Source organism: Pleurodeles waltl, chromosome 3_1 (genome assembly GCF_031143425.1).
Source record: "Pleurodeles waltl isolate 20211129_DDA chromosome 3_1, aPleWal1.hap1.20221129, whole genome shotgun sequence".
NCBI classification, from domain to species: domain Eukaryota; kingdom Metazoa; phylum Chordata; class Amphibia; order Caudata; family Salamandridae; genus Pleurodeles; species Pleurodeles waltl.
Genome location: NC_090440.1, coordinates 767263567 through 767289289, shown reverse-complemented (window position 1 = coordinate 767289289; position 25723 = coordinate 767263567).

The following is a 25723-nucleotide window of genomic DNA, read 5'->3' as shown; positions in this document are numbered from 1 at the left end:
CAGACAACTTAGGTGTGGTCCTAGCAATAAACAAGGGGGCGACATCCTGCCCGACACACTGAGACTGTTGAGAAGTTTGGTGAGCATCCAACTCTTAGGGAACCTGGACATCAGGGCAAGACACGTGCAGGGCATAAAAAACTCACTGGCGGATCCTCTCTCTCGTTCCCAGATGGACAGATTCAGGAAGCTAGCCCTGGAGGCGAGTCGAGTGATGACACCTTTTAAAGAAAGGTCTGTGAGAGCTGGCGGAGCATACTTGTCAATATTAGTGCATAATGTACTCAAACCAGAGACACATAAGAGGTACGCCAAATATGCCAGGGCACCTATGGAGTCACTTAGTGATCTGGTGGTGACGAGACCGGCAGTGGAACATTTCATCAAATGGGCCTACCAGCAGGGGAGAACAAAGTCCTGGGTGCAAGCCCACCTAGCAGCGGTGGCTCATTTCCCATAGATACAGAAGGGCATAGACCTCACAGCCTCACACTACATTAAAACTGCGATGAAGAGCTGGAAACGGCTAGCAGGACCTAGGCAGGAAAACAGACACCGCATAGATTTCAACAAGCTGATCCTACTGATAGACGCATTTGAAACGGTAGCAAACAGCCCTTTGAGTTAGGTTTATTTAGAGCAGCTTTTTCCACAGCTTTCCTTGGGGCCTTTTGCATAAGCAAGATAGTAGCCTCAATGAAGAAAATGGGCGGCAGCAGTTGCCTCCAGGTGGAAGATTGCAGACCAGAGTCAGACAGGGTGCATTTTTTACTGAGAAGGTCAAAAACAGACCAGCTGGGCAGGGGTACTTGGACTGAGCTCAACTGCATAAAACAAACAAAGTATTGCCCGGTCTGCAGTTTAAAATATTACCTAACTATGCACCCCGGTTGGCCTGGCCCACCATTTATGCACAACAACGGGGACTGGTTGAGCAGATTCCAGTTCTCGGCAGTCATACGCAAAGCATTAAGGTAAGGAGGCCTGGCCCCAGCAGTTTTTGGATCCCACTCTTTCTGCATAGGGGCAGCTACAATGGCAGAAGAGTTAGGTTTAGAAGAAAACGCCATCAAAGCGGTTGGCAGGTGGTGATCCAAAGCATATAAAAGTTATATACGACCGCACTTGATATAGATGGAAATTGTCTCTGATTGTATTGACAGGTGCGTCACCCAGGACAGTATGGGTGGTTGGGCACTCTTTCATATCCAGACTACAAGCATGGCGGAAGCAGAACGTCAATACTGAAAGGAGAGAATGAATGGCAAGCAAAATCAGATGGTGGGGTTTCCCTGGCATGAAGTGGGCACAGCTCTTACAGACAGTGCAAAGTTTATTAGAGACAGCACAGAGACATCCGGATGTTATAATCATACACCTGGGGGGTAACGATTTGGCCACTGTGGGAAGAAAGACCCTCCTGGATGAGATCAGACAGAGTTTGTTGATAATAGCAAGACTATGTGGAAACTCCGACATCATTTGGTCAGAAATAATCCCCAGGATCAATTGGCGAAAAGCTGTCTCAAACAAGGCGATAGACAACTCCAGAAGAAAGCTCAACATTGCGGTCAGCAAGTACTGCAAAGCAAATGGGCTGGAGAGCATACGCCACGGCTTGATCCACCCCAGACGACCAGAGTTATACGTGCCAGATGGCGTGCACCTATCATCTGAAGGAATGGGCATTTTTTGGGCAAACCTGGTTGCAGGAATGGCACAGTCAGGCTGCATAAATTTTTTTAAAAAAGAGTGATGGGGGAGCTGCCCGGAGACGTAAGCCTCTCAGGCAGAGTGGCTGAAATTAAAGGAGGTTTTACCAAAATGGACGTTAAGCACACTAGTAAGGCGGTGTGCAAATGGAAGGCACACACCTGGGGATGCCTTACAGCAGGGTGAAAGGAGGCCAGCTAAGAGGAGTAAGCGGAACACGGCACTCGCAGCCCAGGCCCATCAGATTGGATGGCAGGGCACAGGTACACGCCAGGTAGGGAGTTGGGCCTAATCCAAAAAATTTGAGGCTACCCCTTTGGAGAAACGCGGTAAAACGAACACTATGGACTAAGCCACCTCCAAAACGAAATGTGGGATTGCCTACAAACATAACGGGTCAAAGAGACATCACAAACAGAGACCAGGACTCAAAGGATGATCAGTCCCTGCTATTTCTGCATTTCTGATTTTTTATTAATTGTAAATTGATTGTTCTTGATCTATGACTAAGGCCCTCATTCTGACCCTGGCGGTTCCCTACCGCCAGGGCCAACGGGGGCGGGAGCACCGCCGACAGGCCGGCGGTGCTCCCTTGGTCATTCTGACCGCGGCGCTTTGGCCGCGGTCAGAACGGGAAAACCGGCGGTCTCCCGCCGGTTTTCCACTGACCCTTAGAATCCTCCAAGGCGGCGCAGCTCGCTGCGCCGCCGAGGGGATTCTGACCCCCCCTACCGCCATCCTGTTCATGGCGGGAAAGCCGCCATGAACAGGATGGCGGTAGGGGGGGTCGCGGGGCCCCTGGGGGCCCCTGCCGTGCCCATGCCCAGGGCATGGGCACGGCAGGGGCCCCCTAACAGGGCCCAACTAGGCTTTTCAGTGTCTGCGATGCAGACACTGAAAAGCGCGACGGGTGCTGCTGCACCCGTCGCACGCCTTCCACTCCGCCGGCTCGATTCCGAGCCGGCTTCCTTGTGGAAGGCGCTTTCCCCGCTGGGCCAGCGGGCGATCTGAATCAGATCGCCTGCCGGCCCAGCGGGAAAGTCAGAATACCCCTCGCGGTCAATTGACCGCGGGGCGGTATTCAGGCGGATTCCGACGGGCGGGCGGCAACCGCCGCCCGCCTAGGTCGGAATGACCACCTAAGTGTGGTGATTGTATTGACAGAATTGTGATTTAATTAGCAGTGAAATTAATGCTCGCCGAATCAACTGAATTTAATACTTACAGGCAATTACACATTTGTCTATGTCAATAAAAGCCGCCAAGTTATATCCACTGTTAAGTGTCACACATTGCCTGGTTTGTTGCAGAACACCATTAGCGGGTCAATATTGGTGTAATACAAAGTACTGGAGTGAGACAAGTGCGGGAGTTAAAGCAAAGGCCGCCACCGAAGGGGGCATAACGGGCCAGCGCCATAACAGCTGCCTTGGACCCAAAAGGGACCGATCTAACCGGTTTTGGGCAGGGTACGCCAGCGCAGCTATGGCGACCCCCCCCCCAAAGCAGCAGGTTGGGGGAAAAGTTGTGAGATACTGAAAGACCAATGAAGGGGGTTTGAATCATTCAAACCCCCCAATGGCGAAACAAGAGTATACCGGTAAGGGGCTAAGGGGGGGCATTGAAGGAGTGCGCTGTCCTCTGGGGGGACAGGCAGATGACCCAGGACGGCGCGCTAATAAGATTAAAGAAAATACCACCCTCCCACCCCAACAATAAAGCATCCTGTCGCAATGATGGGCAGACAGAAGGGGCAAGCAGAAATTAAAGGAGGTTTTAACAAAATGAACAGTAAGCACACCAAGTAAGGCGGTGTGCAAATGGCCACACACCTGGGGATGCCTTACGGCAGGGTGAAAGGAGGCCAGCTAAGGCGAGTAAGCGGAACACAGCACTCACAGCCCAGACCCGCCAGGTCAGATGGCAGGGCACAGGTACATGCCAGGTAGCGAGTTGGGCCTAATCCAAAAAATTTGAGGCTACCCCCTTGGAGAAACACGGTAAAATGCACACTATGGACTGAGCCCCCTCCAAAACGAAATGTGGGATTGCCTACAAACATAATGGGTCAAAGAGACATGACAAAGAGAGGTCAGAACTCAAAGGCCGATCAGACACAGCTATTTCTGCATTTCTGATTTTAAATTCATTGTAAATTGATTGTTCTTGACCTATGACTAAGTGTGATGATTGTATTGACAGAATTGTGATTTAATTAACAGTGAAATTAATGCTCACCGAATCAACTGAATTAAATACTTACAGGCAATTACACATTTGTCTATGTCAATAAAAGCGGCCAAGGTATATCCACTGTTAAGTGTTGCACATTGTCTGGTTTGTTGCAGAACGCCGTTGGCGGGTCAATATTGGTGTAATACAAAGTACTGGAGTGAGACAAGTGCGGGAGTTAATGCGTATCGTTTGCAAGACGCTGTTGTAGTTAGTAAAGGACTTAGAGCATGCCTGCCGCTCACCATATGTTGCCTTTCATGGCACTCTTCTTTACAGCCTTGTAATCATCTACAGAGACACATGGCCATGCGCTGATGCACACGTTTGATCATGCAAGTAAGGACACTGACTCATGCCCAGGCACACTCACAAAGTAACATTTTTAGGGGTAAACATACAGATGAACAAACACACTTGTGAAATACTGAGTCCTACATAGACAACGTGAACACTGTGAGTGCACAGTCACGACCACACAAATGCAAGGTGACATACAACTTTCAACACCCATAGGAAGAGAATTTAATTAGGGTGACATCCCAATTTACGCATGTCAAACACCTAGAAAATGCCTGTCTACACATGCAGTCACCAGGCAGCTCTTGGCGCCCATTGTTATCCTGGCTCTCTCCAGCCACATCCTGCCTCCTTCCAATCTCTCGGTCCCCCTGGATGAAGGCACTCTAAACCCTTGTTATCAGGCTCAGCCCTGCGCCTTCAAAAGTTCAGTGTCAATAGCTGGTTGGAGTTGTCAGAGGTCAGGGATTAGGATGGGGAGCCTGCCTTGTCGCTTCTCAGAAGTATGCCTTAGCTTAATAGGAATATAAGAAGAGATCTGTCTATCTCGTGGAACATCCGAGGCCAGAAATGTCAGCTAGGAGGATGGACAAGTTCAGATAAGGATGGGCAGGGAAGGAGAAGTGGTGGCGGATAATTACAGAGGAAGAGAATGCAGAAAGGGGGCAGGGGGAGGCATTATTTCAATAAGAACATAGAGATTGCGTACAGCCCCAGGGGGCTTGGGGGGCGGGCCTCACAATACATTTTTACGTTTGTGTTTTACATCAGGAAACTGTATGTCTGGTAGAAACACTAATTTTAAAATTAGCTTATTTTCTACAGTGAGAACACCATAGTCGTCTCCCTTTCTTTAATCTCACCCTTTATTCCTTTTTACTTAAACTTTAAACTTGTCCCTGTTCCATATGTTGTCTGTGGAAATCCTGACTCCCACCACCAGTCCTACCTACTTTTCTCTATTTTTGGTCTTTGGGCGGAACATGTCTCCTACCAAAAAGGTTTACTGTCACTGGTTGGGCATTCCTTTATTCTCCTTTGGAATGTACAAAAGGTGTTGTGTCTTGAAGGTCATTGAAAGATTTTTCTACGTTTTTGCTTCCCTGTATTTCGAAGAGTCCAGTAGCCCCTAGTCTTTATTTTGTAAATTTTGTTTTCACCTAAAAGATTCAATAAAAAATGTGTACTTTTATTGTACTGTTCATGCTCTTTTCTCGTGTTTGGATAATATAGAAAGTGTACTATTGGACGTTTGTCAAATAACAGACCACTTTCATCTAGGTTGATCCCACTTTAATTTGTCTGTTGCAAATCTTGTAATGGAGGAAACTCTTTTTTGGTTAAAACTGCTAGGACACAGACTCTCTTCTGGCAAGAATAAGAGTGGTTGGCAACCACCTGGTATTCCGGAGACCTCTACTTAGCTCTTCCCATATTTACAACTGCTATGTTATGATTAACCCTATACGTCGGTAGGTATCTATGTGTACAGAGCACCTCTTGTCACTCCGTTCCTCAGTACTTCATGCTTAACTGCACAAAGCTGCTGTACTGTGATTAAAGCATATCTCCAAACCAAACTCACCACCCTCTGCAACCAACGGCATATTTGAACATGCACAAGAGGGCACTCAGGTATCTAATTCAAATCAGAGAGCTTCACAGTCATATTGTAAAATACAATCCTCTTCCTTTTTTAGGTCGAACATGCAAGAGCTTTTTGACCTGTTGTAAGTATTCTGTGGGTTTTTAACCATGCCCATCACTTTCACTCATTCGTGGGCCTGCCTTTCAAAAATCTCTTGATGTAATTGGTAAATGCTTTATGTTTGTCCCACCTTGGGGCAATTTTGTTTTGACCCTTTTACATGTATCCATGCATGATTGCAGATATACTTAATCATGGGTGAACTATTTTTTTCTTTTGTCTCTCTCCATCGTACTCAATAGCGGCCGTGGCGCTCACAGCGTAGACAGCATAGAACGGCATGAACTCCATCGGTGGTATTTAAACCCTGGTCGCATTGTTCACACTTTTACCTAATCAGAGTAATTTCTTTTGGCTCTCCCCTTCGTGCTCCACAGCTTCCACAAAAACACTTGGAATTGATAAATGCTTTACTTAAAAAACACAGAAATCCTCAAAGTCTCTCTCCTGACATAGCGGAAGAGCCAATACTACACCCCATAATGCTTTGCAAGTATTCTTTTTCAAAACATTTTGCCCCTATCTCAGCCTTTTGGGGTCCTAGGACATTTGGACCACCACCAGCATGTTTAGCATGACACAGTCTTTCTGTTTAGGTCGCCTCTGGGTTCCCACACTAGGTTAGTGGGGACTCAAAATAATAACTCATCCCACCATTCGGAGCCTCATTACAAGTTTGACTCATCAGGTCAGAAGATTGCCAGTTCGGTCATCTGCCCACTGGCCTTATTATGAGTTTCCCAATGCGCCAGCGGGAAACTACCCACAGCATTGATTGCGAGCAGACGGCAATGTTGTGGTGTATCGGGTGCGACAGCGCCCATTGTGCTTTTTTACTGCCTGTAATTCAGGCAATGAAAAGTGTAACGTGGCTCCCCATGGAGCCCCCACCACCCCGTCTTCACCTGTCTTTGCATGGCGGTGAAACCGCCATGAAAAGGCTGGCGGAAACGGGAGTCGTAATCCCCAGGGCAGCACTGCAAGCAGCGCTGTCCTGGTGGATTAAGACCATTGGCACCGCCAGGCCGCTGGCTGGCGAAAAAGTGCCAGTGCGGGCAGTTGGACCGTGGAGCTTTCGTCGCAGTCATAATGTGGCTGTCAGACCACCTCATTGGCGGCCTAGGACCACAAGACTCATAATGGGGGCCTCAGTGTCTTTTTAAGCTCTCTTATGGCTGGAATATTTGTTTTACAGCTGAGAGTAGTTTGTATTTTAAGGGTCTTGTTTGTAGTATCATTACAGTAGGGCTGCTAACCCTGAAAATGTGTAATGCACTATGTTCTCTAGGGGCTACATCTATGATTGCACTGCATTACTTTCTGACATTCTCTTTTCATGTGGTTGTGTTCTCTAAGGGCTAACTATATGGTAACATGACCATGTTTCTTATAAATGCTATTTGTATTGTGGTGTCCTCTAGGGGCTGTTCTGAGCATTACAGTCTAATGCCAGAAGCTTATTTTTTATAAAGATTTTTATTGAGCTTATATAGTAATTGTACATTTTTTCATTTATCTCTCCTAATTGCAATTATGATTCAGATCAACTTAACATCCTTATTACACTATGACTGTTTGAACACTCTTGATATGTTTGAATGACCCTTTTAGTTTATTTCTCTTGTTACTCCTCTGTGGCTGTCTTGTCTGTTTTTTGGGGAATTGTGCTAGCCAGTCAGCAACTCTGATGGTGGAGTGGTGAAAGTGGTATTCTATTGCAATTAGCATGGCAGATTTAAATTGGGATGCTGAATGGCAACATTTTCATTGTTGGCTGCACATAGAGGAAGAATGTAGATGGAAGTGCTTTAGTTATATGCAGGGCCAATGGAACAATGTGGCAGGAAAGAAAAAGACCACATTATGAGGCAGGGTTTACCAATTTATGTGGCAAAAAAGTCCAGTTATGAATTTACAATGCCAGTAGCTCTAACTCAAGCAAATGCAAGAAGCATTGCATTGCAAATGCGTGTTGCTACTTTGCCCTGCATTTTGTTGCTGTATTGCTGTATTGCTCTATAAGCTTACCCAGATTCCCTCTTTCACATACAATGCAGCACTGAATCCGTTTGGTTTGTAGATGATGCTGGTGTTTCCATTGCACTGCAATGGCAGTGGATAGTATTTACTAGTTTGAATACATTTGAGATTGTTTGGTATTAGCAGTGCAGATAAAGTTGGAGATCCATCCATATCTCAGATGTGGCACCTGTTACTGAGCAGTTCTGGGATATTGACCAGCCCCAGTGAAATGTACTGGCTGGGTTCCCGTGCTGACAACAGGACTCCAGCCAGTACATTTCACTTGGGCTGGCACCTGTACTTTGTTTGTGCTTTGCATTCAAAGCAGCTCCCTGTAGAGGGTGAAGGGTATCTCTTGTTTTCATTTCCAGCTGGACCAAACACAAATACATTAAAGGGCTATCAGCATTCCTTTTGTTCTGGTCTCATCCTGGCTGGGGCTAACAAGATCATAAGAGAACACAAAATACTCCGCTTGTCACCTCAGAAGAAACTCTTGGTAATACCTCCCTGTTTTATTATAGGGATTTCAACTTGTGATCTGCCCGTAACATAAAGATCTTGGCGAGAAAAGCAGTAAACCATCTCCATTTCTGTGACCTGAATGCTACAGGTTATGCTTTGCAGTAGGCACATTAACCTTCTATGTTTTTCTATGATGAGTCAAGTATGTGGCTAAACTGCACCCAGATCTTTCCAGCAAGTGTTACACCCACAGAGTTGTGTTAATGTTATTATACCCTGGAAATTGTTGGTGCACTTAGATATCTGCAGGTGCCTTTACCCAAGAAGATATTTTAAAATGGAGACTGTTTTTGCCCAGTTATATATGAAAGAACAGTCAACATTTGGCCTTGTTGACAGCTTCTTTGGGACAAAGTTTAAAAAAAAATAAAGCATAAGTTGACTCTACTTCCCACAATTCCACTATCTTTCTGCTGTCACTGATTGACCCTGCATTTATGGAATCCCAGAGTAAATGTTTAATGTTCAGCACTGAGTATGAGTCAACATTCGAGCCTCACAGTTCTCGAGGAACTTCAACAATCAGTGTCACCTTTACAGTTTCAACATGACACCCTTTATAACTACAGTTTCTTTGTGTTCATTTCAAGACATGTGTTATTGTGGAACAAAATGCATAGTGCGACTATTGACAGAAGCACTAATACGATTATGACTTGTAAGGGCAGGTTGATTGGTGAGAGGCAGCTTTCTCTGCAATTGCTTTCCTATGGTATTATGGCCGCAGCTGTATTGGTGAGGGGTGCTACCAAACAAAGGGTCTTATAATTCTGGCAAATAGTGCGCCGGAACCCGTTGATATATGTCATTTCTTTCTGGTCGACTACCCTATCCAGAGGAGAGAGATTCTCCTCACAATCTCTCGCGCTTTGTAGGGAGAACACATGTCTGTTCAGCACTAGAGTTGTATTTCAAGGACAACTTTTTCTCAGTAAGGTGTTTTATTGTTCTCATATTTTAGTTGTGTGCCGTGATGCCAGTGTGTTAAGCATTTTGTTTTGTGGTGGAGAAATGGGACACAGCTCATGCCTGCTGTCGGGTATGCAGTCCCTATAAATATAATGGTGACACATTAAAGCCTCCTTTTTTAATCTCGCCATAGGTTTAAGTTGCTTTTACATCGTAAGGCTATTTTTTCCACGCCAAGGCACTGATATGAGAAAAATAAACAGGAACAGAGAGTTCATGGGGCTTTGGTAAGATGATATGCCGTTGTAACTGAGTTAGGACACATTTACACAAAGAACAATGATCCACACTAACAAAATACGCCTCTTCAATGGAGCTTTTCGAAGAAATACTGACAATGAAGTAGAATCTGCTTTGACCAGAAACATTTTAGAATAATGACTTGAAGCTATATCTGGAAACAGGTGCAACTTGAGATCCCATGAAAATAGGTCAGACCTATTGGTGAAACGTGATCAAAAATGAGGATGACGTTGGTGAGGAACTAGATCAAAATGTTGATCTAAATGTCCGGGGCATAATTTAAGATCGAGATGCACTTTTACTACCTCGCAGGTAAATTGTATTAAAATGTGACGCATTCATTACTATGTTATTAATTTGTATAAAACACGTCTCACCGCTCTTGTTTTGAACAACTCAATTTGGTGTTCAATACCTTTCTTATGTGCTAGTATTAGCTATTGGGGTTAAGGATGTATGGACTGATTCCTATGAGAGTGAAATTCACTCAGAGGCAGTGGATCACTGTAGATGGCGAACACCTGACTGTGTGCAGCAGTGGGTGTGGGCTGTAGCAGATGCCTTTAAAAGGGGTAGATTTACTTTCCCCATTCCAATCTAAGCAAGAGTAGGGAAAACATTATAGTTTAGCACGATCAAATTTACTACACCTACTCCAACATAAGAAAGCATTAAAGTGTTTAACTTTGGAAGGGTCAGATTACCTGTTCCCATAACAATTTTAGCAACAGTAGGCAAGTGTTGGACTTTGGATATTTACTACTCCTACTCCAACATAAACAAAAGGAGGGAAAATGTTATAGATAGGAGGTTTCATATTCACTATGTCCACTTCAATCGAAGCAAAAGTAGGGAAAGTGATGGAGTTGGAGGCAGTGGCGTAGCGTGGTGGGTGCAGGGGGGGCCGGCCGCACCGGGCGCAACATCTGGGGGGGGGCGCGCTCGCACTCGCGAGTGCTAAAATCCACGGGTTAGGGGGCGCAAATTACTTGCCTTGCCCCGGGTGCTGACAACCCACGCTACGCCACTGCTTGGAGGGAATAGATTTACTATTTATTCTTCAATATAGCCACAGTAGGGGGCATTTTGGACTTTAGAGGGGCCATTAATGCTGTTCGCACTCCAATTTGAGCAAATATGGGAATTGGACTATAGAAGTGTCAGATGCACTATTCCCACTTATACTCTTTTACGTAAAACTTATTAATATATATCAAACAATTTGAAATATATTTAAAAGGATGCATTTATTAATTAAATATAAAACAAAAAATACAATTGAAAAAACAATTTTTTAATGTTACAAATAACAAAAGTGCAGATTAGAAAATATTAATACATGTGTAAATTAAAACACCTCCCTACTCCTCTGAAAAACACCTACAAACTATAAACATTTATAGTAGAAACCATAATATTATTATAATGAATTAATATTAAAATAATTATTAACTAAATAAACTAATTTAATATTTTGCAGTAGATAATAGAATAACATTGATTAAAATCATTTAATAACTTTATGAATGGATTAGCCAATTAAAAGTTACTTAAAAATCAACAAATACATAAATCACAATTAATCACTTCATAATTTACATAATCAATTATCGGCTATGTCAGCCTAATACCTACAATCCCACGATATTTTTTATAGAAACTGTTACATGGAATGGAGTCAAGACTTTGAGCTCCATTTACCAGCCCCATAGAACTAATTCCTACAATGACTGAAAATCCAATACATTTTGTTTAGGTGTCTTGGAGGCACATGACACCTTTTTTACTTTTTATTAACAATATCTCCTGGTGGTGGACATCTTTCTGCAAAATTTCATATTACCAATAGCATGCAGTTCCTAGCTCTGACATTTCTTGACAGGCGGGTGGTGCCCTTCGTAGGAAAGGGCACGGTCTGGAGTAGGCAGGCTCACCTTCCTTTCTGGTGTGAGCTTCCACAACTTTTCAACATAACAATAGGTTGCATATATTCTGCCAAACCATTTCAAAGAGCTGCATGCTTGTTTCCTTTTCTACAGTAACTATTTATTTTGCAGCTGTCTGTCATCGCAATATTTTACTCTTTGCTAAAAATACTTCCTCATGGTCCCATTAATTAAGGAACTGCTCATTAATTTTAAATCTTGAAGTGACTCTTTACAGTTAGGCTGCCAACAATAAAGCTATTTTAGTTTTTGCTGCAAACACTTATGGCTGACATAAATGTGCCTCTTGAAAATAAAACTGTGCACACCGATGCCATTAAAAGGAAGAATGTGACGTCACCTCCACCAAATTAATATGAAGCTTTTGAGTTACAAGAACCTTCTCTTAACTAAATTCTGGAAGACATTCAAACACTACAGAGTATGACTGATGTCATAACCCTTGATATTAAAAGCATCCAAAGAGAACTTGCTGGCCTTTCTATGAGAGCTTGTTATATTCATATGAAAATTAGAGACATTCAAGTTAAAACTGATCAAATTACACCTGTTGTTAATAAAGTTCCATCCCTCACAAGAGCAGTTCTTGATTTAGAGAACTGAAATAGGAAATACAAGCCCGGATGTACAAAACGATTTTGCATTTCTTAATGACCAAACACTATTTCAGGCCTTTAAGAAATGCAAAATCAGCATTTGGTATGTACAAATGCCAAAAACACAGTTGCAAAATGCAATTCCTTGCCTATAGGAATCACATTTTGGAAATCGCTAAAATAGGGAATCGCTAACAGCGTTTTCCTATTTGCGACTAGGAAAAAAATGGCCTGTAAAGAAATTAAATTAATACTGATTTGATACAGGTAGTAACCATGCGTAAACTATAAAAAGAGCCCCAAAATGCATCTGGCTCTTTCACATTGGTGCTATTATACATCTTATTGATGAGGATGAGGATGAGGATTCAGGCTCCGAGGGACAGGAAGAGGAGGAGAAAGGAGAGGATATTTAGGGTGACGGTCAACCTCTTCAACCTGACAGAGGAGAAAATAGACAGGTACAGACTGACTAGCCGGGTCATATGTGACCTAATAGCTGATGTACAACCCCAGCTATTGGCCCCTACAGAGAGGAGCAACGCCAATACCTTTCCATGTGCAGGTATTATATCGCCTGGATCTGCTTGTGTCAGGAAGTTAACAATACTCATAGCAGTTGTCAAGGTGATTGCACAAGTTCCTGGAAGTAATGGTTGGTAAGCTGAAACAATACATCTATTTTCCAAATATCCCCCAAACATTGCAGCAGACAAAACTCAAGTTTTATGGGGTGGCACAGTCCCACAGTGTTATTGGCTGTGTGGATGGCATACATATTGCTATATGTCCCCCATCAGCATCAGAATACATTGACAGGAACAGAAAGAGCCCACACTCACTCAATGTGCAGGTGGTCTGTGATGCCTCCCGTGTCATCACCAACCTTGTGGCCAGGTACGCAGGCAGCACACATGACTCATTTTTGTTCCGGCACAGTGGAATACACAACCGACAGGCACAGGGGAAATTTGTCAATGGGTTCCTGCGAGGTAAGATGATCTCAATATGTGTGAACGCACTGGTCAGGAATGTATGTGTGATGTTATCTAATGGTTTTCCCTCTCATGCTCGAAAGATGACAGTTCATATGCCCTATGCCCATTGATCCTCACACCTTACCTGACCCCCTGGATACCAAGTGAGTGAAGTTGCAACAGGGCACACAAGTCAACACGCTCAGTCATAGAGCAGACGTTTGGCATACTCAAGTCCTGCTTCAGGTCCTTCCACAAGGCCAAAGCACTTCTCTAGAGGCCTCACACATGTTGCAAACTAATAGCGACCTGTACCTTCCTGCACAACATTGCGATGAGGAGGGGACTACACAATATAATCATTGATCCAGAATCTGATAATGACTCTGATGATGAGCAACAGCTAGTAGAGGGACATGAGGCTGAGGCTGAGGGATGGGCAAGAAAAAAAGATATCACTTACAACTATTTCTGAAGTAAAGCATAACATGACATGGTAGTAATGAAACATCACACAGGGGTAGTGCTTGATTTGCAACTCTGTGACCACCTTTAATTCTGGTGGATCAGACAAATAAAAAAAACATTTATACATGTGTGAGTGGTACATATGTGCCAAACAGAGTGGAACCCAAAAAATGTACAGATGGGGTTACCGTTTCCTTCCCCTTGCTGTGTCTTGCTTCTCATCTGCAGTGTGTCCTGGCCCTGATCTTGTCTGAGATCCAGAGGGATGTTGGTGGGTATGCCGAGTAAGGCAGGCCTCATATTGAGAAAAAACACTCATGCTGGATCACTCCTCGCTTTCAGGTGGTGAAGGGATGGGATCAGACAGGTTGTGTGTTTGGATGTTCTTAAGTGCAGTTGTGACCTGCACCAGGCCCTGCACAACATTCTGGCAGTAGTGGGAGATCTCTGCTTGGATGTTAACAGTACGCCTTCCCAGGCCTGATGTTGCAGTGGTCTGGCAGTCTACTGCCCTAGAGAAGGTGTCAATGCTCCCAATATAATTTCTATGGTGCAGTCGCTGCAGTCTGTGCTCCTGCTCCATTACTGTATGCCAGCACTCCTGCCCCTTTTCCACTGCCTTGGGCAGCACTGCAGTTCTCTGATGACATCACTTGTTTTCTTGTTTTTCAGGAACTGTGTCCTGAGAATGCCTCTCTCAAGTCAACTATAGATGCTTGGTATTGCTGCCACTCCTGCCATGGGATCAGTGGGCATGCTGACAGGTCTGGACTCTGCTGTGATGTGCTACCTTGTGGAGGACAGGTCATCATCGCTGTTTGGAAATGGGGGGCACTGGTTAGGTCCTGACTCTTCTGTCTGTTGAGGTGGATGGGCATGGATGGGCATAGTGAAGGTGATGGTGGTGGTACATCATTCACAGTAGCAGGTGCAGATACATCTGGGCTGTGATATGTGAGACTGCCCAACAAAGATGTAAATAAGTTTGATATTTTGGGGCACTACAGTGTTGTGACATTGCTACACGTGTGTATGAGCTGCTGGAGATGTGTCTAATTGTTAAATATGGCCATCAGCACTCAGTACAGCATGTAGAGTGCACTACAACTCCCATTATGCATTGCCTTGGTGGGCTAAACACCTCAATGGAGTATTTCACACTGTGATGTATGTGATGTGGTTTGCTTACCAGCATGGCCTGGATGGAACTTAAAGGTCTATGACTTACCATGGCTAGTGTCTGCTGGGAGTGCGGTGTCAATGACACTGACTGGTTCAAGGGTCCCCTCAATCAGGCGCTCCATGGCAGTTAGGGTGGATTGAGTAGATGGTTCTTCTCCAGTCCCACGACCCTTGGCCATCCTGCTGGCCAGCTTATCTTTGGTCCTGGAGCACAGGTCACACCATCACTTCCTCAGTTCAGGCATGGTCCTCTGTGTGACCCCCAAGGAGTTTACCTTCTCCTGTCATATATATTCTAGGCCCCAGGAACAGAAAATGAGGATTTGCCAAATTGCTGGTCAATTTTTGTCACGTAGTCCTCAGTGAGAACCTCCAGCTCCCTCAGAAAACCTTTGTTTTTTTTTCCTACTGCCTCCAGCTTTCCTGCTGTCCTCTGAAGCCATGGTGTGGTGTGCTTTGGCTTAGCTGTACCTGCAGCAGTGTACCTGGGCAAGTGCCTGCTTCCAGTAGGTGTGTCAGGACTCTGGGTGGTGGCCATGCCCTTTCATCACCTTTCACCTGGGCTGTGAAATTATCAAACAACTTTCAGGTACATTTTGGGCTTCATTTCGTAATTTGCCATTTTTTTAACAAGAAATTGCAATTTTGCAGTTGCTTAACTACCGACCCTGTAGAAATTGCTATTTGGAAATCGCTAGCTTCGTGCAGACTAATTTGTGACTCGCAAATGGCGATTTCTATAGAGTTGCTATTTGTGATTTGCATATTTGGAATTTGTATATCTGGGCCATAATCTCTGGATTTTCACCCTGCCTGAAAATGTTAAAGGTCAAGAATGACATGCCTATCTGCAAGACCTCTTACCTACACTACTAAATATTAAATTGATTGAACTGAATAAAATTAAGAAAACTCATTAAATTTCATCACAAAGGAAAGCTAATCAATTCAAGCCACAACAAGTAATACAATCATTAATGGTCAGTGGCAACAAAATACACGTTCATTAAGGTTTCTCAAAATGCACTGTTGCCATTCAGAAGCAGTTTGCCTCTCTTTGACCTTGACTCAAAGACTCTGGTTACAAATATGACCTATTTGATCCTTTTATTATGAGGTTATGGAAAGATGGCATCAAAAGGTCCTTCAATGCTCCACAGGATCTAATTGATTTTCTTGACCAACATCATCCTAACAGCATTGAAAATATGTCATCTGAAGCTCAAAGCCTATATTGATCTTTGTTATTTGATATTTAATTGAGGCTCGTTTGTGATATTATGGTTCTATTTCCATCCTCTTGTCACCCCACTGAGGGTCATTAATTGTGAATGTTTGTTGTTAAACATCTCTGTTATAGATTATCTGTCACATTTGGTTCTTTTTTGTCTATTCTGATCTATTTTCTACTTTCACTTCCCATTTTAGTTTTACTTCCAGTGTTTTCTACTACTGTTCACTATATTTATGTTGTCTACATCTCAAATTAAAATTATCTCACTAAATGTGAAAGGGCCAAAATCCCAGTTAAGAGTAAGAAATAAGTGAAGACTTCCTTAAGCATAAAACAGATTTTTGCTTAATCCAAGAAATATATTAATGATCGAATGTTATCTTCAGTGGTTAAAGGTCTGTGTTTCATCAACAGCAAATTGAAAGAAAAATAGAGTAACTGTTCTTTTTTCTAGGAATTCAGTTGAAAGTGTCATATAGACATTGCAATAGTAATGGTAGATTCTTAGATATTAATACGGACATTGATGCAATTATCTTTCATTTGGTTAATGCATATGGTCCCACAGCAGATTACCTCACTTTCTGGACAGACTATGTGGTAGTTTACAAATAAATTATAAAGCTACATTTTTCTTCCTAGCTAATAGATTTGGAAGGTGTCTTGCTAATTATCTCACAATTGATAAAAAAACAAAATACTCAATTCATTCTAGTTCTAGCTGGTTATTAACTAATTCGACCGACATATTAAATTAATTTAAAATGCAATGTTCTAACCTCCATAATGTTCCTGATGAAATAAATACCACATTATTAGACGTTTTTTTACCCTCTAATATGCCTTCCTTATCTCAAAAGGACCAACAACATTTAGATATACTAATATAAATAAATGAAATACAATTCGCTATTACCTTACTTAACTCAAGAAAAGCTCTGGGCTGAGATGGTACCCCAGCTGAGTTTTATAAATGTTTTCCTGGTGAATTAGACACACATTTACAATTCCTTTTAGAAAATAAATCTACTGTTGCATGATGCTATTGTGAAGCACTTATTGTTGTCTTTCCTAAACCTGATACAAACTCCACTGATATTTCCAAGTACAGACTGATCTTGTTATTTTACCAAGAATACAAAATGTATGCTGAAATGCATGCCAATAGAATATGCAAGGTTCTTGATTGCTTGATTTATCCACACCACATAGGCTTTATGAAAGGTTGATTATTTGCTCATTATACAAGGCTTATTTGTCAAACCCCTACCAACTATATCCACCATCAATTCACCTGCAGGTCTGTTAGCACCAAATATAGAAAAAGCATTTGATAAGATTAATTTACAATTTTTAGTTTATATCATGAAATGTTGCAATTTTAGTCAACACATTATTAGTATGGCCACAACTTTATATACTCATTTATCTGCCAAAACATTGGCTAGTAGTTACTCTTCTAACATCTTTCATCTCTCCCCAAATATTTATTTTACCAATATTGTAAATATTATTAATAATAATTAAACTATGTATGAATATACTTTAGGTCTTACTAGGAGTTGGTTTTGGTCCTTTGAATATGCTTTCCACACCAGAAATGATTAACCGATGTAATATTATTTGGTGCCACGATAAAATGAAATACTTGGAATATGTCTTACCCACACCACACAACTTTTTTTCTAAACTCGTTTTTATTGAAATTTTTAAGTCAGTACAGCAAGGTGCAGCACTCATACCAAGACAGGAAGAAACATAAACAGTACAGTGTGATACATCGAGTATACTTTGGCAAATAAATTGTATTGTAAATGCTGGACTCTTCTCAAACACAGCGGTGGGGGAGGGAGGGATGTAAAACATGTCCCGATTTACCTGATATGCAAGCCCCATGTGCAAGCAATAGGGCAGAACCAAGGGAACATCCCCTCGAGGCTCACACATTTGCTTTCTCCCAGTGGGCTCACATATTTGCTTGGTGGACACGACCCACAGCAGGTTGGTCCGTTTAACAATCAGATACCTCTGCCTTCAGACTAGCAGTTGCTTCCACTTTTGCTCTCTGCGCACTAAGGAACATCTCCAAAGGAGAACATATATTTTTAGGATGCAATCTTACAGGCATCAGTTCCCAATAAGTGGTAAGTTGATCCTGACAACAGGCCGCATCTTGAAGCCATCCTGTTTTCTGCCCCATTGCATCGCCACCAGGTGCTTCACGAGCAATAGTAAAAGCATGGTCAACCTGCGCACCTCTGAAGGGCTATCCTTCACATAGCCCAGTAGTGCAACTCTCTACTGTATGCCCTATGATTTCTTCAATAGTATCAGAGACAGTGGACCAAAAATACCAAACTTCTGGGCAGGTCCATTAAGGTGGAAAAAATCAGCTCATGGTGCAGCGCGTGTAGCACACATTCTCAATCAAGCCCATCCCTGTGAATTTGCACTGGAGTGCTGTAGACCTGTGCAGGTACTTAAAGTGAACTAGACACAGCTTGTAGTTAGGTGAAAGTGCTCGAGATTAGGTGCAGCAAAACTATTGGGGTCTCAAGATCATCAGAGTACATCTCTCAGGCCTGAGGAAACGAAACCGGTACCGTCTCTTGCATGTTGGCATAAAGCTTCATAGTCAGTATGCGTGGAGAGGGGCTTACAAGAGTCGCATCCAGCACCTGGAATGTGGCGGCACTGCTGGAAAAGAGTCATGCAGTGCGCGTATAGCAGCTTGAAGCTGGTAATATGTAAACCTATCCAAGAATGTGACGTCTGGGCCCTGTAGGGCCTGCTGCGGCTAAATAAAGGTGCAGTCAGGGAATAGAGCTCCCATGGTTGTCAGCTGCAGTCAACGCAGCCTGGTCAAGGTGCCAGCATCAGACGTGATAGGCAATAAGGAGTGATCAATGATCGGAATCGAGGAGACAAAAAGGCTGCTCATCTGGACAGATTGCCTCAATTTGCTCTGTGTCCATACTGTAAAGGCCACAGTGTCAATCCTCTTCCTCAGTCACCTTGGTCATATAGCACCATCTGGAGGGAGCAAGGAGCCTTATTGTCATGTTCAGGTGCTGTATGTACCTGGAACTACATAGGATAGAGCCAGTAATGTGCAAACTGCGTATGGGCACTGAAGTAATACACATCCATGTTCAGTGCTTATAATCCTGCTTGTTCAAAGGGGACGGTTAATATTACCCACGCTATCCGATGCTGCTTCCTCGCCCAAGTAAGGGCCACCAAGTGTGACCAAAGCTGTCTTCTGAAATACATAGGTAAAGCCAGATTGAGAAAAAGATAAAGGAATTCGGAGAGCACCACTATCTTAGCGATGGCTAGTCTTCCGGTGAGAGACAATGGGAGCCTCAGCCAGGCCTCCACTACCTCCTCCAGCCAGGTCATTAGTCGGCCATCATTCACTTTCTACAGCTCGTCTAAATCCCAGCTCAACCAAACACCCAGGTATCACACAGGCCTTCTTGCCCACTGAAACAGAAACTCCAATAGGAATTCCTCCATTGCGTCTGTCAGTGGAAACAGTATTGACTTGTCACAGTTAATAGTTATGCCTGTGATGCCTCCACCTGTGATAAATTCTCTGATTAGCAGATTTAGGTTATCCCATGAGTTCTTTACATATAGAGTACCATCATCTGCATACATGGACATCAACACCTGATGAGGCATAAAGGCCAGGGCACAATGCAAGTGTTGCTGCCCGACCCAGACTGCCAGTGGCTCTGTGGCCATAGGAAACAAAACACTGTTGAGTGCCTTGCGATACTAGGAAGGGAGAGGTAACAATCCCATTTACTCTCAACTAGGCAATCAGTTGGGTATAGAGGAGACCGATCAGCCGGATAAACTGATAGCTCTTCCAAGACAGGACAACAGCGCAAAGGGGTATGGCCACTCAAGTAAATCAAACACATTAGTTGCATCTAGAAGAATTGAAACAGCCTTCAGTGCTAGTTCAATAGTATGCAGATGTGCTAAAAAAATGTATACAGATTGTGGGCTGTCGATTTGCCTGGCACAAAGCCTGATTGGTCAGGTTGGATAATTAGTGGCAAGAGTGGTAGCAGCCTCAAGGCTATCAGTTTTGCCAGAATTTGCAAAGTCCAGCTGCAAGGGACTCCTCATACATGGTGAGAAGATGTGGAGCAAGGATCTGAGTGAACTATTTATAAAAAGGCAGTAGTGAGACCATCTAAGACAGGGGCCTTGTCTCCAGGCATCACACTTATGACCTGAATCCCTTCCTCCTCTATGAAAGGCTTGTCTAGGGATCACCGGTGTCCCTCCTCAAGCCTGAGCAGTTGCACTTAATCATAGTACGAAGCGAGGATTGAAAGTGTTCCAGTCTGTTTAGACTTGTATAACGTGGACTCAATATTAGTCATCGCTCTCTGTATGGCCTCAAAACCAACATGCTTGCAGAATGCAATTCTACAATGTAGTCGCTCGCCCAAGGTTTGCATAGGAGGTGAGCAAGTAGTCTTCCCTCCCTCTCTACCCCACCATAGCATTGATCATGGGCCTTCTTCCCTAAATAATGAGCTTCTCTCTGTGTTGCCTCTTCAAATTAAGTAAGTTTATCTTGGAAGTCCATTAGTGTGGACACGCTACAGCCTGAAAAATACTGTAATTTCAGTGCACTGATCTCTTCATCAGGGTGCTGGAGGTCCCAGTACAGTTGCTTGCCTGCTTCACACTGAAAATGCCTTGGATGTCAGCCTTGAAAGTCTCACATAGAGTAGACTGAGAGGACACCATGCCAGCATTGAGCTCTAGATACTCCACAATAGCTGTTCGAACCTCATCCTTGAACACTTGGGCACTGAGTGCCTTAGCCGGGAGTCGCCACATGAAAGCGTGTATTTTATTGTAATGGGGTTCATCTCTAGTAGCACTGATGCATGATTGGATAGTGTCCTTGGAAGGTGAGTTACAGGGGTCGTCCATGCAGCTTTATCGCAGTGGCTAACCAGTTAAATATTCTTGCCCATCTTGTGTGTGTAATGTTCATACAGATGCCCTCTGCACTGTCGCCATCATGGGAAAGCCAGAGATCAAAAAGGACAATGCCCGCCATGGTAAGTCTCAATTGTGCAGTGGCTTTCAGGTTCTCAACACATTAAAGTTGCCCCCCCCCAACAAAAGCGCCCCAGGACCAATCGTGTTTGCTAGCCTCCGAACCCCTGCAAAGAAATGTGGATCATCTACATTAGGACCATTAATGGAGAGGAGCCTAAGCGGGTGGCCCTGCAATGTACCAGATTGCATAACAAATCATCCCTGTTGGTCACAGAGAACCTGGTGCATGTACCAGGCAAACCCTTACGGATTAGTACGGCCACCCCATGCACATAGCTAGAATAATACACAATGTGCCGTACGCCAATCCACCCAACTCGCAAGTGGGCCTGTGTTCCCTCCATTAGATGTAATTCATGGAGCATGCAAATGGCTGTTCCATGTCTCTGTAGAAATGCTAAAACCTGTCTCTCCTTGCACCTATCACTGATGCCTCGTATGTTCCATGTTACACATTTAAGAGGCAGAGCTTGAAGTTATGTATGATTTCATTATCTTTGGCGGGGGCCGCCATGGATGCACTGAGGGTCATATACAAGCCAGACACTGTCAGCATCAACAAAACCCCAACTCGCCACCGCCTCCAACTTTGACCCCCTAATCGGCCCAGATGTCATTAACCTTCACAAACATTTCCCCATCTTAGAGAACAATGGTGTTAACCAGGGAATCATCCCACTGGGCTGCATGAGGGGGCCCAGCACTCTCACTAGCCATGGGCCACCTGGGTGGTCAGATGGGTACAATGTTAGGGTGGCCAGAACCCGTCAAGCAGGGCCCCAGCATACCATCATTGAGCAAGTATGTGCGGCTGTGGTCCACATTTTTTGCGTGAAAGCATGGGAATTGGGCCAGGAGGGACCCCCGGGAGTGTATGCCGCTCAGACCATCAAGCCACGCAGTACCGTCTGTCCCAGAGGTCATAGTCGCCTAGTCATTTTCACTCAGATGGTGGAACACTTTAAACAAATTTTACAGCAGCCTTTGGATCTGTTAAAAAGTGTGTCTTTCTGGAATGATAGATTCATAACTTGGCCGGGTCAAGTAATGAGTACTTAGCATCAGTATTCTGGAGTGAGTGCTTGACTGGCAAGAAATCCTTGCTGGTGGCCTGCATAGCAATTGTGAAGTTAGGGAAGAAGGATTATTTTACTAGGTTGAAATAGCAGTTTAAAGCTTCACTACATGCTGCATTGTCAGGCCTGAGACGTTTTACAGTGCTACTTTATTGGGAGGCACAATGAGTGCTACGGCCAACTTATAGCATTTAATTTACAGGCCCTAGGTAAATGTAGTACCTTTTACTAGGGATGTTTTGGTTAATTGAATGTACCAATTAGGTGTAGGACAATTTTAGCATGCTTAAGGTAGAGATCACTGACACAGACTCCTAATGCCAACAAAATTGAGTTCAGAAAAAACAAGGGGAGTGAAGGAAAAAGGTCTGGGGCATACCACACCAAGGATGCTTAGTTTAATATTTGTCCCCACACCAGCAGGAAGCTGGGAGGGCTACCCACCTGCATTGAAGTTCTCATCTCTAAGGTAAGCAAACATGGAACTACCATAAGCATTGGTGTGGTCAGTCCCAGGGAAATGTCTAAAATTAATTCTCTGTGGGGAGATGGACCACTTCAACAGTTTGGGATTCTTAACCTTCATCTGCTATAGATATCACGGGGTTCTGTGGTCTATCTGAACCCAGTTAGTTCCAAATAGGTATGGCCTCAAATTCTTCAGTGCCCTGACCACTGCAAAGGCTTCACATTGAATTGCATTCCACCTCTGGTCGCTAGGAAATAGCCTCCTGTGCATAAAGACTACACAATGGTCCAAGCTCTCATCATTTACCTGTGGGAGTACAGCTCCAATGCCACGCTTTGATGCATCAGTCTGCACAATGAATTTGTAAAAGTGGTCAACTGCCTTGAGCACTTGTACTGTACATATTACCTCCTATAAGGTGTCAAATGCTTTCTGGCACACATCTGTTTAAATCACCTTCTTGGACTGCTTCTTAAAATTCAGATCTGTTGTTAAGAGGGTAACAATGGTGTCACATCCCTTAACAAATCTCCTGTAGTATCCAGTGAGGTCTAAGAAGGCTCTCATCTCAGTCTAGTTCTTGGGGTCTTCCAAGTCAGGTTGCTTTGTAGCTTGGGGTGGGGCGGATGCACTTTGCCCTACTAACTCTGGGGGACCAAGTACACAAAGGATCCCTGCCCTATGTGGCACTTACTGGCATTGACAGTCAGGTCTGCCCGCTGCAGGATCTGAAGCATTGCACATAGGTGGCGGAGGTCCCAGATAAAGTTGAAGACTACAATATTGTCTATGTAGGCAACACTGAAGTTCTACAACCCACCTACTATCTGGTTGACCAACCTCTGCTAAGTAGCAGGGGGATTCCTTCACCCAAAGGGCATCATTCTGAATTGGAAGTGGCCCTCTGACATGGGAAATGCAGATATCTCCTTTCCTCCTCAATTAAAACAATCTGCCAGTACCCTGATATCAAATCAAATGTACCTAGCCAGTTGGCAGCTCCAAACTGGTCAATGAGCTCCTCAGCTTGTGTGATGGGGGTTGCATCAGTTTTGGTGACTGAGCTGAGCCCTTGGTAATTGCCACCGAACCAGAGATATGGTGTGGTGCTCGGTGTGGCAGCCTGGAGTACCAGAACCACTGGATTGGACCATGTGCTGTTGAAGTGCTCAATCACCCTAACTCCAGCATCATAGACACCTCATCCTTGATGCCTACTCCCACTTTGTCAGAAAGCCTGTAGATCATATTCTTGATGCGCATGCTGTCCATGGTGTCAATATCATGGGTACACCAAGTGGTGAGAACAAGGAAGAGAATTGCTCCAGCAACTAGCAGGATTGTCGTCCCTGATGTGGAGTCAGGGGGCAGGAGTTTCACATACTATCCTGCTCTTTAGAGGAGAGGAAGTCAGGCAGAGGTTCACTTCCTTCCTCTTTACCCCCATCTGTCACCAAGAGCATGGTGACTTCAGACCTCTCAAAGTGGGGTTTGAGGTGGTTGGCATGCAGGACCCTCAAAGGGTTCCTGGCGTCTGGAGGTGCACCAGATAGGTGACCTCCATCTTGTACTCTTAGACCTTGTGGGGCCCAGTCTACCGGTCCTGCAAAGTCCAGGGCTTCACTGGCTCCAGTACCCACATTTTGTGACCAAGTTGAAACTCTACCAGAGTGGCCTTTTGACCATGCCAGAGTTTCATGACTTCTTGGTTAGCTACCAGGTTCACAGTGGCCCTTTTCCAAAAGGGCATCATCTGAGTCCAGGGAGCCAACAGGTAGCTTACTACATCTTGGGGACGTTTCTTGGGTGCTTGATATCACCCTTCCTTCACAAGGCTGAGAGGTCCTCTTATAAGATAGCTATAGAGAAGTTCAAAGGGACTGAACCGTACTCCTTTCTTAGGCCCTTCCCTGTGAGCAAACAACAGGCACAGCAAGAGGATGTTCACCTACACGTCAAGGGCTCTGACAGGCCCATGATCATGCCTTTAAATTTAAAGGTCTTGTTGAACTTCTCAACAACCCCATTGGTCTGGAGATGGTAGAGTATGGACAAATTGTAGGGTAGCCCACACTTGTTCCGAATTTACTTCATGAAGTATGGTGTCCTGGTCAGACACCACCTCCTTGGGGAAACCAACACAGGTAAATATTCATATCAGTGCCCTGGCCATAGCAGACACAGGGTTCTCAAAGGTATGGCCTCCGGGTACCGGGCGGCATGATCCACCAAGATGAACGTATTGTTTAGAGCTGTCTTAGGGTCAATGGGGGTCATTCTAACCCTGGCGGTCGGCGACCGCCAGGGCTAAAATGACGGAAGCACCGCCAACAGGCTGGCGGTGCTTCCCTGCCCATTCTGACCGCGGCGGTAAAGCTGCGGTCAGAAAAGGGGATCCGGCGGTTTCCCGCCGGATTTCCCCTGTCTGGGCTGAATCTCCATGGCAGCGCTGCAAGCAGCGCCGCCATGGAGATTCCAATCCCCTTCCCGCCACCCTGTTTCTGGTGGTTTTTACCGCCAGGAACAGGATGGCGGGAACGGGTATCGTGGGGCCCCCAAACAGGGCCCCAGCATGATTTTCACTGTCTGCTTAGCAGACAGTAAAAAAATCGCGACGGGTGCAACTGCACCCGTCGCACCCCTGCAACCCCGCCGGCTCCATTCGGAGCCGGCTTCTGGGTTGCAGGGCCTTTCCCGCTGGGCCGGCGGGCGCTCCCTTGGCGGGCGCCCGCCGGCCCAGCGGGAAAGCCAGAATGGCCTCCGCGGTCTTTTGACCGCGGAGCGGCCAAGTGGCGGTTCCCGCTTGGCGGGCGGCGACCGCCACCCGCCAATGTAGGAATGACCCCCAATATCTCCATAATGCTAATGCGCAGTCTTTCAAAAGGGTTGCCCATGTCAAGGAGAGGAATCAGGGGAGCCTTCTACTTTACATTAGACTTCCCACTGGCCTGACAGATAGTGCAGGA